Raw genomic sequence first — 15328 nt, forward strand, 5'->3', positions numbered from 1 at the left:
TTCTCGTTTCGTTCATTCAAACCCTCAGTGATTGTTTTCCTTTAAGCGATCAATGGTCGTTTGCTTCTTGATCCGACATTAGTATGGTGAAGCAATGACGTGTTGATCAATCATACTGAATTAACAATCGAGATGTGTTTGACGGTCTGAAATTGGTGCATCAGGGTTAGTGACGGCACAAGGGTTGTGTTGTCAGAGAGTTATGCGATTGGGGTTTGACTGCACAAGAGTTGTGCTTTCTAAACACTTTTTCGAACAGTGTTAACCGGTTAACGCATAGGGTTAACCGGTTAACGAGAAACTGAATACAACCTTCTAAACATTTTTGGAACAGTGTTAACCGGTTAACGCATATGGTTAACCGGTTAACGCAATGCGAAATAAAATTTTTGAGATTTTCAAACAGTGTTAACCGGTTAACGCATTTGGTTAACCGGTTAACGCAAGGCGGAAAACAGTTTTCCAAGACATTTTCAAATAGTGTTAACCGGTTAATGCATATGGTTAACCGGTTAACGCAAGACAGAAAGGAATTTTCTAAAAGTTTTCAAACAGTGTTTACCGGTTAACGCATATGGTTAACCGGTTAACGCAAGGCAAAATTCACCCGTTCGGCTAGAGAAAGTGCTTTGAAGTATCAAGTGTTGATACGAAAAACGACGTCAATTTTGAATGAATTGTTCATTAAAATTTTCGAGCAGTGTGATCGGTCGTCGAAATTTAATTTGATTTTAATTAATTAAAGGAATTAATAATAATAATAATAATAATAATAATAATAAAGTGTTTATTATTGTCTTGTGGTGATCGGTTATGGCCTTAGTTTTCCTTTGTTTTGTTTTGGGTTTTTAAAATACGACCTGCGTGTCGTGCCTCTCTCTTAATCTTCCAAATGTAACTTCTTTTCTCATCTCACTCCCTCGTATGTAAAACGAGTTTCTTTCATGTAATGTAATGATATGAAGAAAGCAAAGAAGTCAGTGCCAAAGGAGGACAACCTTGAAGATCTTGCTTAGAGAAGCTTAGATCATTGTAGGTTAGCTTAGGTTCTCTCATTGGCTTGGGAGAACAATTACGCTAGGGGCCATAACTGTTTCATTATGTATGTATGTATGTTGATGCATGTGAATGTATGTTGATGCATGTGAGAGACGGTTTATATGATAAACAAGCCGGTGAGATCATAAAAATTAAAATTCCCTCAAATTAAATATTAAGTTTATGCTTTCCAAGTTTTAACACTCATCAAGACTAGTAATGGATAATGTAGGTTTCGCCTACGCGAGGTGCATGATCTATATATTAGTAAGGTGCGATGGGATAATTGTAATATCCAACTGTGAAAACAATGGGTCAAACTTAACTAAACAAATTATGAGAATATTATATATGTTTGCTTTCCAAGTTTTAGCACTCATCAAGACTGGTATCGAATAATGTAGGTTTCGCCTATGCGAGGTGCATGTTTTGTATTAGTTAAGGTGCGATGGGATAATTGTAATATCCAACTGCTAAAACGATGAGTCAAACTTGATTATAATTTTCTTATATATGTTTAGAAGCAAGAGTTGGGAATAATCCATATGATGGATTGGAATAAGGAGTTATTCACCCAACTGAAATTTTCCAGAGTTGTATGAGATACAATTGGAAGGAGTTCCTACCTAAATAACCTAGTTTTGTGTAATCCGCCTACGCGGACTTAGAACGAAGTGAAATATGGATCTCGACCCACTAGAAAATCTTCCAACGGGATTTTCCGAATCAAATGATGAGGGTCATTTATTCTGAATAAAATAGTGGGAGCATGTTTAATTAAAAGGCCTAATTAAATATGTCAATGATACTTATATTTTTCATTAATCCTTATGTAGATTACCATGACAGCAAACACCTCTAACAACATCCTGCGATCAATCCTTGATAAGGAAAAATTGTCTGGGACAAATTTTCTGGATTGGCACCGAAACCTGAGGATTGTCCTCAAACATGACAAAAAGCTGTATGTCATGGAGACACCTGTTCCTGAAGAGGAACCTCCTAGTTCTGCACCTAAGGCAGAAAGAGATGCTTATAAGAAGCATGTCGATGATGCAAATGAAACTGCTTGTCTCATGATGGCTACCATGAACTCAGAATTGCAAAAGTAACATGAGAACATGTCAGCATTCGATATGATCGAACACCTGAAGTTGCTCTATCAAGAGCAAGCAAGGCATGAGAGGTTTGAAGTTTCAAAAGCCCTTTTTCAAAGCAAGTTAGCTGAGGGAGCCCCTGTAGGTCCCCATGTACTCAAGATGATTGGGTATATGGAAAACCTTGAGAGATTGGGTTTTCCCCTCGAAAAGGAACTTGCAACTGATTTGATCTTGCAATCGTTGCCAGATAGTTTCAGTCAATTTGTCCTAAATTTCAATATGATTGATATGGACAAATCTCTTCCTGAACTGCTCGCCATGTTAAGAACTGCCGAGCAGAATCTGAAGTCAAAAGGGAAGTCCATTCTGATGATCGGAAATGGAAAGAGACAGAACAAAAGGCCCACTAAGCAGAGTGATAAGGGGAAGGGCAAGGAAGTTGCCAATCCCAGACCCACTGCTGCTTTGAAGCCTAGTGGAGGCATAGCAAAAGAAGGCACCTGCTTCCATTGCGGTAAGACCGGACACTGGAAGAGGAACTGCCCGAAGTACCTGGAAGAAAAGAAGAATGGAGTAGAGACTTCAACTTCAGGTAATTTTGTTATTAATTTATTTTCTTCTACATCATGGGTATTAGATACTGGATGCATTTCTCACATTTGTACAAATGTGCAGGAACTAAAAGGGAGTAGAGATTTGGCAAAAGGTGAAGTCGACCTACGAGTTGGCTATGGAGCAAAGGTTGCTGCTTTAGCCGTAGGAACTTTTGTATTTACTTTACCTAGTGGTTTAATAATTCAGTTAGAGAACTGTTATTATGTACCTGCAATTAGCAGGAATATTATTTCCATTGCTTGTTTGGACAAGTTTGGTTTTTCATTTATAATAAAGAACAATTGTTGCTCAATTTATTTGAATGATATATTCTATGCTACTGCACAAATGAACAATGGACTATATATCCTTGATCTTGAAATGCCTATTAATAACATTAATACAAAAGGGTGAAACCTAACGAGTTAAAACCAACTAGGTAAGAATATTAAAACTCTTCGATCAGATCGAAGTGGTGAGTATTTAATCCTAGAGTTTGATGAACATCTGAAAGAGTGTGGGATCCTATCCCAACTTACTCCTCCTGGCACATCCCAATGGAAGGGTGTATCTGAGAGAAGAAATCGAACCCTGTTGGACATGGTCCGATCCATGATGAGTCACACCAATCTTCCAAACTCCTTTTGAGGACATACACCATTGACATCAGCTTACACACTTAACCGTGTTCCATCCAAAAGGTTGAAAAGACACCATATGAGATATGGAGTGGTAAGAGACCACATATGTCTTACATGAAGATTTGGGGTTGCGAAGTTTATGTGAAACGACAAATTTCAACTAAGCTTGAGCCCAAATCTGACAAATGCTTATTTATGGGGTATCCTAAAGAAACAAGAGGATATTATTTCTACAATCCTTCTGAGGGCAAAGTGTTTGTCGCTCGAACTTGAGTTTTCCTAGAAAGGGATTTTATTTCCAAAGGAATCAGTAGGAGGAAAGTAGAACTTGAAGAAATTCAAGAATCACAAAGTATCGATACACCTATGGAGGAATTAGAGCAGGAAACACAAGTAGTTGTGTAAGAGCAACCTGCTCAAATAGAACAAGACCAGCGTAGGTCAGGTAGGATACGTCACCTACCTGAGATATATGGATATCTGATCAAGGTGATGTATTACTCATGGATCAAGATGAGCCTGTGACCTACTCATGGAATCTTCGTTTTGATGAAACAGTAAAACTGTATGGATTCATCAAGAACGAAGATGAGACTTGTGTCTACAAGAAGGTTAGTGGGAGCATGATCGTATTCCTGGTATTATATGTAGATGACATATTACTCATTGGAATCGATATCCCTACCCTGCAACAAGTAAAGTCTTGGTTGGGGAAATGCTTTTCTATGAAGGACCTAGGTGAAGCAGCCTATATATTAGGAATCAGAATCTATAGAGATAGATCACAAAAACTGCTTGGCCTAAGTCAGAGTACATACATAGACAAAGTGCTGAGACGCTTTAATATGAATGATTCCAATCTGGTTATGTGTTTTGCTTAAATGGTGGCACTGTGAGCTTGAAAAGTTCAACGCAAGATGCAGCTGCTGATTCTACAACTGAGGCCGAGTATATTGCTACCTTAAGTGCAGCAAAGGAAGCTGTTTGGATCAATAAACTTGGCATAGTCCCTAGCATTGTGGATCCCATTGGTCTCTATTATGATAACAATGGTGTTATCGCACAAGCTAAGGAGCCTAGATCTCACCAACGATCCAAACACATACTTAGGCGTTGTGCGAAAATATGTAAAGTACCTACACTTGACAATATAGTTGACCCACTGACAAAGCCTCTTGCGCAGCAGAAGCATGATGGCCATACTAGATCAATGGGCATACGGGGTATGCCTGATTGGCTCTAGTGCTAGTGGGAGATTGTTGGTGTAAGCCCTAGAGGCCAATACTTTTGGTACTTGTATCGAATTATTTATTAATAATAAAAGGCATTTTCTTTATTATGGTTGATTAATAAAGTCCCTAGAATAGATAGTCCGTTTAATGTATTAAGTGTGACTTAATCATGAGAACACATTAAACATAAGGGCATTGTTCTTAAAGTATCCGTAGTCGAGCTTTAATGTGAAGTGGGATAACATTAAAGCATTAAGACTATTATGTTTGTAGACTGATGATCACATCTCATGGATCATGGATAAAGAGTTATCAAGTCTTAAACATAAGTATGAATATTAGGAGTAATATTTATACCGGATTGACCCGCTATGAGAATACTATATAGAAAGTTATGCAAAGTGTCATAAGTTATTCTCATGGTGATAATAGTGTATACCACTCTTCGACCTGAAACCACTATGGATCCTAGATGTAGAGTCGAGTGCTTTATTGCTGATCCAACGTTGTCCGTAACTGGATAACCATAAAGACAGTTGATGGGTACTCCACGAAGCATGCTGAGGGACATGAGTGTCCTAGATGGAATTTGTCAATCCTGCGTAACAGGATAAATGTCTATGGGCCCAATATTGAACTGGACAAGGGTGACACGGTCTATACCTTGTGTTCAATATAGACATAAGGGCAAAGGGGTAATTATACACATAATTATTATCACAGGAGGTTTTGTCAGATCACATGATATTTTCGTGACTTGGGTAGCAGTGATGTGTTGCTAGATATCGCTCACTGTTTATTATGTTAAATGTGTGATTTAATATAATTGCCAACGTCGCGAAAACCTATAGGGTCACACACAAAGGACGGATTGATGAGAGATAGAGTAACTAAGGAACACCGTAAGGTACGGTGCACTTAAGTGGAATACGAAATATGGTAAGGTACCAAATACTTAAGTGATTTTGGCATATTATGAGATATGGGCCAAAATACACTTAAGTGGGCTTTCTAGCTTGAAGCCCACACAAGTGGTTTTATAAATAGAACCCCTTGGGTAGAAGCATTGTTACTCCACAAAAATACACTGAGACAGAAAACACAACTGAAGAGTTGGAATTTCGTATCTCTCTCTCTCACTCAAAGCCTTCATTCATAACAGCTAGCACTGCGATTGAAGGAATCCGTTCGTGTGAACTGAGTAGAGACGTTGTCATCGTTCAACGTTCGTGATCGCCCCGTGGATCTGTATCAAAGGTTTTGATCATTATCAGAGATCTGCACCAAAGGTTTGAATCGCCACAAGAGGTAACGATTCTATCACTGATAATGCCCATTCGAAAGGATCACTAAATGGAGAAAATTTTAAATTCCGCTACGCCTTGGATGGCAATTCTCCTTCAGGAGTATGGGGTGAGGCTAGTCTCGAAAGCGATGGTATCTTCATTTAAGACAGTAGGGTCGAAATCTATACCGCTGGGGTGAAGGCCAACAATGGCTGCTGCGTCGAAAAGAGTGGGCGTAACCATCCCACAAGGGAGGTGAAAGGTGTTGTAGGTACTATCCCAGAAGTAGAGAGAAGCCAAAAGCATATTTGGACAGATATTGGGTCCTACTCTCGACAACTAAATAAGGTCGAAAATGCCTACTTCTTTCCAAAAATCCCCTTTAACCTTTTCGATTTTATCTAGCCAAGATAAGTAGTCAGGGGGGTCTTTCGACCAGGGGCAAGTTCTAAATATCCTGGGGTAATTCAAATAGGCTAAGTCCAATTCTCCATTATTCGTCGAACTTGATGGGTCATTTTGTTCTACAATTTTCTCCTTAGGCTGAGGTTTCACTCCAGCGCCTATGGGTTTTGTATGGAAATAAGTTGGAAAAAATTCTCTTAAACGTTCTGGTTTAATTTCTGGGTTTGGAAGAGGACCTAACATAGCGTGACAGTTTCCAGAAATAAGAACAGGAATTAATACCTGGGATTTATAGATGCATTCTTTTTCTTTCTCATTTGGAGGTTCAGGAACATACTGTTGATTTCCAATGGTCATTGGTACCTTCAAATCATGTATAGGAGGGAAAGCTGGATTTTGTTTCTTCTTGGAATGTTTGTTGCTTGAAGGTTTGTTAGGAGCCATTGTTAGGAAGAGCGAAAGTTTTTTCTCAGAAAATATGAAGTTTTAAGAAATGGGTATGAAGAAAAGTAAGCTGAAGCGTTTAAAAAGTTTTCATAGGAAACAGGTTTATGGGTATTATAGGAGGAAGATGAAGACGCTTCAGAATGGTAATGATGATAGTGGGACACGTGGCCGATTTTCGTGGTGATGTTGAAGAGGTGGAAGTTGAAAAGAAACCATGATGTGAGAAAATGATGGAAGTAGACTCTGAACGTGGGCTAGACGTGACATTTTGGAGAAAGTGTAATGATGAAATCTATATTGGAACTTGAGATTGGAAAAACTTGGAATTAATAAGATTAAATGACATGGCATCAAAACACTGGTTGACAACAAATGATTGTTTCTCCAAAAACAGTCGAAACATCTTTACTAGGGGGCAATTTGTATACATGCGTTTTCGACGCCATGAGATTGGTATGCAAAATGGTTCCCTCGACGAATGACGCCATAAGGGTTGTTCGCCACTTCGACAAAAGTGATGGTTCGACATTTCGACAGGATAGTTGCAGATAGAAAGACGTCTTTGACAAACACGGATGATGCTATAATATTTCAGCAATTCGACAGAGTCTGGAGAACGACGTCATTTCGACGTGAAGTGTAAATTCAAATTTAAAAGAGTTGTGACGTTTGGCAGAAGACGCATGGAAGCATCTGGCGAAAGGAAGAAAGCCAAGTGTCACAGTTTTTGGATTTGTTCGTTAGTAGCAGTTATTTTGTTTGTATATAAATAGAATAGTTGTTATCTGAAAAAAGGTGTGAAAATTTACTTGTACAAAATTCCTGCAAATACTCAAAGTACCCGTGTGAGAGAAAAGAGTCATATTTGGAACATGTATGTGTAAACAAACACCAATTCTTTCAAAGTTTTATTTTATAAAGTTTAAAGTTCTTTACAAATTTGCTTTACGTTTTCCAGTCAATCATCTTTCTGCATTTCTTATTTTGACACTTTATGTTTCGTCAGTTATTTGGTGCCATTTATCTTATCTTGTCAAATTTACATCTATTTAAACGTTTTTAATCAACACCTTTCGACATAAAACTTTATAAGCCAAATGAAAGGTACAAAAGTCATTTTAGAGATTTACGAAGTTATTTAGATTTGCACATGTCCTAGGATTTATGTGGTTGATCCTGCAAGTAACCCAATTCTACAAGTTTTGGTAAACCAGAGGTTGTTCGCCAGAATTCACCGCGAACAGGTCACTAGAGCATAAACTTTAGAGTAGTCAAGGCTTTTTCTTTGAAGGAAACCTCTTGCTACCAACCTATCCTTATGCCTAGAAATAGATCCATTAGGATTGTGCTTCAGTTTATACACCCATTTGACCTCAATTGCTTTGGTATTGTCTGAAAATTTAACCAGTTCTCAAGTGTTATTCCTTTAAATTTCTTCTAACTCTTCAATCATTGCAACCTTCCAATTTTTGTTTCTTAAGGCTTCATTGTTGTTTATGGGTGTTGTATTTGCTAGTAGTGTAAAGTGAACCCAACCTCTATCTGTTGTGACTTCATTATCATCAATGACTTCACAATCTTGAAGTATTACTGGAGCTACTCTTATTCTTTTAGGTCTTTGGACCATGCCCTCCTCCTCATAATTATTGTCTACCTCATCATGACCATGTTCATATACTTCAATAGGTGGAGCCTCATATAGCTCATCACTTACCTCTTCCAAGCCTTGGCTCAACATAGGTTTTTTAGTTGTATTTTTAGAGTCCCGGTTCTAGACATAATTCCCACCAACAACAATATCTCTAATAACCATAAGAATTCCATCTATTTGATTAAACAACCTATAAACTCCAACTTTATGATAGACAACTAGTATCATCTAGCTTCTTTCTTCTAGCATCAGGTACATGTTTGTAGAAAATTAACTGATGGTTTCTTTACACTCCACGTTTCCTTTGCAACTTTATTCCTTAATCTCCTGATTGGGCACCTATTTAACCCATAAGAAGTTGTGGTGAGTGCTTCACCCCATAGTGAGTTAGGCATGCCCTTTTGTTCAAACATGCACCTAGCCATATCCAATATACTCATATTCCTTCTTTCAGTTATACCATTGTGTTGAGGGGTATATGGATATGTAACCTCATGACCAATCCCATGCTCTGCACAAAACTCCTCAAACTGCTTGGATGTATATTCTCCACCTCCATATGTTCTTTGTATCTTGATCTTCTTCTCACTTTAATTTTAACTAGTATTTTGAATCTCTTAAAGATTTCAAATACTTCATCCTTATGCCTAATCATAGAGAACCAGAGCTTCCTATTATGTTCATCAACAAAGGAGACAAAGTATCTATTTCCACTAGTAATGGGTTCCTCGAGAGGACCATATCCATATGAGTGAACCACTTCTAATATGGAAGATTATCTCATGGGCATATGAGTTTTGAAGGCATTTTTAGATTGTTTTCCCACCAAGAAACCTTCACATAATTTTTTAGGCATTGCAAAAATTGGTATACCAGTCACCATTTCATGTGTGACAAGTTGATTGAGTGATCTAAAGTTTAACTGACCAAATATCAGATGCCACAACCAACTTTATCGGTGTTCCACCACTTCTTACAAGTATTGAGCTTATGTGGAACTGATCACGATCTTGAAGGTCCTATTCTTAGAAAGAGGAGATCTCAAGACTAATTTGTTGCTAGCATCAAACAATTAAAAAGCCTCATTCTCTATTATTAGTGAGAAAACATTTTCAATTAGTTGTCCAACATTTAGGAGGTTGCAGTTCATGCTAGGCACATATAACACATCTCCAATTATGGCTGACTTGCCATTACTTCTTTTGATGACCATGTTTCCTACTCCTCTTGCCTCTAAATAACTATTATTATCAAATTTGATCTTGCTTCTCATTGTCTCATCGCAGTTGGTCAGCCAAGCCTTATATGACCAGTCATGCGATTAAAATAGTCTGTCTCCAAGAAGCAAGTCTTGAATTCAATTTGATCATCTGAAACTGCAGTCATATACACTATGGTTTCAGAATCATCTGACTCCTCATGTTCCAGATTTTCTCAATCATCATCATTATCATGTACAACCCCTTTTCCTTTTTTCTACCAGTAATTCTTGGCCATATGTCCCCCCTTTTCGTTGTTGTAACACTGCACACATTTCTTGTCAAGTTTTTCTTTATAATAAGAAGTATCTCCTCCTCTCTTGGTGGATTCATATGACTTCTCATCATTCTTTAGCTTTTGAGAGTTAAGCCAAGACTCCTTATTGCTATAACCTTTGTCGAATTTTCCTCTAACCTTGCCAGAACCAACATGATTCTTCGAAGTTGAGCTTGCAAGTTCTGTATTGTTTCTTGAACACCTCTTCTCCCAATAATACTCAATTCAAGAGCTCCCAAGGAGCCAACTAGGTATTTCAACTTCAATGTAGCCTTGTTGCTCACTTCTTGAATGGCCATGATGACATGATCAAAATGAGAGGTCAGAGTTCTCATTACCTTCTCAATGATCATCCAGTCAGTCATTGAGCAAGATTCTTAACCTTGAACACGTAAACTGCAACCTTGTCATCTTCACCCATATGTAGTAATTCATAATTGTGTCTTAAAGCTTGCAACTTTATACTCTTAACCTTCTCACCTCCTTCATAATATTTGATAAGAATATCACATGCTTCTTTCGCTGATTCAATGTGACAGTTTCGACCAAAGTTTGCACCATCAATTGTAGATTGAATGCAAAATGAATCTTTACATTCCTTTTTCTTCACATATTTGTGACTCGTCTACTGAGCTTCAGTTGCATGTGCTACAAGCTCCGAAACACCATTGAGGACGACCTCAAAAGTTTCTTGAAATCCAAACAAGGACTTCATTTGTTTATGTCATTGGTCTCAAATCTTACCATCAAGAATTGGAACAGAGTTGGGAGTTCCATTATCGCCATTCATCGTTGCAGTAGGCGATAATCACAATCCCTGGAAGCACAACCACTTATGCCTAAAACCAAAGAGATGTGGATACCAATTTGTTAGTGCAAACTCTTAGTTGCACTCTATTTTGATGAGAGGAGATTGCAAACAATATTGAGAAGAAAATTGAGTAAAAGATTGTGTATTAACTCTCTAAAATAGAAGGATAAATGAAACTTATTTATACAACTTGTGAGATAACTTGACTCACAAGTAGCTAACATTCTAACTGGTTTAACTACCTTAACTAACTAACATTGCAAAGAGTATGGAGAGTATTGGAAAAACTTCTACTACTATAGAAACTAAATTGAAATGTTTCATCATAATTATGAATCAAGCCAGTAAACTCTAGCTTCTATGGATTAGTATGAGCATTTCCATTCATAACGAGTAACATAAAACCTCATTAATTAATCAAGTTGGATGGGAGAGTGAGCTTTCAAACTCATGTTTGGAGACATGTAGTTGAGTAAAGATAAATGTTGTGATTTGGTACTTCACTTGAGTTGTTCCATCAATAATAGATTTGTTGTGAAAGATCGAAATATTCCACATTATTAATTGAATTAAGATACCCAATTTAGTCACTAAGTTTTCAAAGATCTTCAAAACATTGTCCAAATCAACCTTGTGACACATTGTCAAAATATCATTAAACCAACAAGTTGTTTAAATTCCAACTATACGATGACATAGTATTAGGAAATGAGAAATGATTTTGTATTTTGTAAGAAGGGAAAATGGGCGTTAAAGAAACTCCTCGGTGACACAAGAGACTTATAGTAGGGAAAGGCTTATGACATGTTAGATATAGGAAAATTTGCACACTAGTTGAGATATGTAACTTCCAAATCTACGCCTAAGATTATTGAGAGTTTTCGTTATGATGCTGAGATAAGAGTCAACTATAATCATTTTGTGAATTGTAGATTTAGACTATCATTCCAAGATTATATCTTCCAAGGAATAAAAAAAACATAAAACTATCCTTTGGATGCTTTTCAAAATATTAGGATGAAAGAAGATATGTGAAGCAGCAACATTAAAAACCTCGCCATCTTACATATCTCTAATATTCGACCAATCGATAGTTGGAGCTATATCTTGGATAACTTGACATAAAGGTTGTTTCACTATCCATGGTCAAAATCAAATATGTGTGTCCTCGTCTTTCATTTAAAGGTGAAGTTATCATCTAATACATGCAACACTTTAAACAATAACTTGTTGAGTTGGTAACTTGTTAATTGTGTTATCCAAAAACCATTATCATTCTTACAAATATTTACTAGTCAATAGAGAAGTTCATAATTTATTTTCTGACTGAAATAAACTTCAAACAAGCTTACCAAGAAGGGTATAATTTTAAAAATGGGTCATACGAATTCCTATGCTACCCATCTTTCAAGGTTGAGCTATCTTCTTTCAGCTAACCATGTGCATACCATTATCACATTATCCTCGCTAAATAAAGTTCATTTTCATTCTATATCATATATCCCAAACATATCACATGAACCACTAACTTTGCATGTTGTAAGAGGGAAATGAAGAAATAAATGCATTAACCATGGATACTCTAATTTTTATAATAAGCCAATTTATTTGCCAATGTATCCTAGATTTTAAGAAACTCACGCTTCTTAGTTCTTCGATAACAAAGTTTGAATCCTAAGTATTCATCAATTCTATCAAAAAAGATGATCCCAATAATAGACTTGAGGTATTCCTTGGTAGTTATACAAAAACGTTTCGAAGCCCATGCCTTTGATTTATCAAGACTAACTTTAAGATCTAAAAAATGGGGATAACTTTTCAAAAGCTCCGCAATAAAGCTAGCTTGTGATTGTTTTGCTTCTGCAAACAAAAACGTTCTATCTGCAAAGAAGAGATGCGAGATCTTAGGACCGTCCCTAGTAATATGCAAGGGTAGCAAATTTCAACCACGAACCTCCTGAGTAGTCATTTCCCCTATTCTTTAAGGCAACGAACAAAAATACAAGGGGATATGGGATCTCCTTGGCGAAGACCACATAGAGGTTGAAAGGACTTTGTCTTACTTTCATTCTAAAGAAAATAAATTTATGTGGTAAAGATACTAATCATAATAAGGCTCTTTCAATGGTCACTTTCTCTAAATGAGTTTACCACCATATCTTCTACATACACCTTAATTGTTTTACTTATCTCACTTTTGAAAAATTTATTCATTAAATACTTATAAGTGGCTCCAACATTTTTTAAACCAAATGCTTGAATTTATCAGCTTTTTCTATAACAATATATAAAAGGAATACTTTGTTTTGGTGTAGTCTATTTTTTTATACCATTTTTACCCTTACTTTATTATGTAATTTATTTAATAACTTCCATTAAAACTAATATTAACTTCTCCATAACTTCCTACTATTAACCTCCACATGTTATATTTTAAAAAAATTATATTTAAATCAAAATATTACTTATATTTTCATTGATGCATATTATCATAAAGGGAGTCTTCTCATCTTCTGGGTGCATTCACATTTGGTTGTAGCCTTAATAGGCATCCATGAAACTAAAGAGACTAATTATTTTATGCTAGGAAATGGGTAGACATCCTTACAGAACACCTTGTTTAAATCAATATAGTCGATGCACATTATCCATTTTATCCATCTCTTTCTTTACTCTCACCATGCTAGCCATCAATGTTAGATATTTCACTTCTCAAACAAAGTTTTCCCTTAATAACTTATGAGTCTCTCCCTCTAGGACCTTTTCTTTTTCTAGGCTTATCTTGCATTTTCTCTATTGTACGTATGGCCTTCACAATTGGGTTAATGGCGAAACAATGACTTATGAAGTTTGAATTTATTCATGGAGTATCCTTAGAAGACCATACAAATTGATCTATTTTTTTCCTAATAACTTTGTTCAACTTTTCTTCCAGCACTTGTGATAGAGAGCTCCCCCCTCCCCCCCCCCCCCTAAATTTTTGCCCAAGTTCATACCAATTCTGAATTTCCTCCGCTTCCTATATTGGTATTGGATTCCACTTCCTCTGTCGAGATCCATGGGATCAAGATCCAAATAATACAATGCATGTCATCGTATGTTGTTCTCCTTTTAGCCTTTTGTTTTGCAAGTTATATTCATGTCACTTTCTAGCAGCAAATTAGTTCAATTTGATACTCCCAACTAAATATCTTTCTAGTGGATTTGATGCATAAGTGTGTGATTGATATTACTACTCCTAAGTTGCTTAAGGTTGATCTTACCAAAATGAGAAGGCGAGTGCGCGTTATAATGTACTTTACGATTATAAGTTTTGCATGTTCACCTTATGGAGAAAAATGAAATAAATAATTTTTATATGTGCTAGAGGTTAGACACAAATAGGTGAGAAAATGAGTAATTGATTCGAGTTAGATCACACACTTATGATTTGAATCAATTGAAATAATAACTTGAATCAAGGTGACAAAAATTGGAAATAGCTTGTTTGATTCAAATTATGATTTGATATGTGTGTTTCGAATCAAGCAGTTACGTGATTCGAATCATAGTTGTTTTTCAAAAGTTTGTTAATCAATGATTTGAGTCATACAATGTTGTGTTTCGCATCAATGTGGTATATGATTCGAATCAGAAATATCCTTGATTCAAAGGACTAATACAACGCCAAAATCCACTTTTCAAATTGAATGATTGATTCGAATCATCCATTTCTTTTATTCGAATCAAGCTTCAAAAATCCTTTATTTTAAGCTATCTAACTTATGATTCAAGTCACACATATTTTGACTTTGACCAACTTACTCAAGTTAAAAGTAAATTCTAATGGATTTAATTCTAATTAAGTGTAAGGGGGGATGAAAGGTGCAATCCTACAACAAATAGTCAAATTACAAATAAATTGACATAATCAAAAATATCAAATTACAAATAACAAAAAATACTACAAAATATCAAAATACAAATGAAATGCACTTTTACCAACTAAGCAGTTTCAAAGACTTTATTAAAAGTTCCTAAGCTCAAACATTTCTTAAAAGCCACGACAAAATATCTTCATTGCTTTCGCCACTCTAATAGGTGAACCATTGATCCAGACTAATTAGCTCTTCAAAGGCTCATTTACATGCTATTGGACATCGAACAACTTGGTTACCAAGAAAGTTTTATCGATGTTTGTTGTGAATTGAGAAACAAAATATGTCACATGTTCTTCAAATCTTATGGTGGACCTAGTCGGAAACCCTGCAATCCACTTATGAGATGCATCTTTTAAGGTTCATGCAAGAGGGGACCACAATAAACTAGCATGCACGGTTGATTGAGGATGAACTTGATTCGATTTAGTTGAGCTAGGCCTTATTGGGGGAACTAGCACTCAAAATAATATAGTGTTGAGTAAGATTAACTGAATAATTTCACACTCAAGTTGATGTAATGCTAGTATACCTCATTAAATGAACTAATATTTAAATAAATGCAGCGCTAGTAAACCTCATTGAACGAGCTAACACTAAGTAGATCTAATGCTATTAGACCTAAACAAACGGACATTTAAGATAGTATAGTGATGAGTAGGATTTACTC

Source organism: Lathyrus oleraceus, chromosome 2 (assembly GCF_024323335.1).
Source record: "Lathyrus oleraceus cultivar Zhongwan6 chromosome 2, CAAS_Psat_ZW6_1.0, whole genome shotgun sequence".
Classification (NCBI taxonomy): Eukaryota; Viridiplantae; Streptophyta; class Magnoliopsida; order Fabales; family Fabaceae; genus Lathyrus; species Lathyrus oleraceus.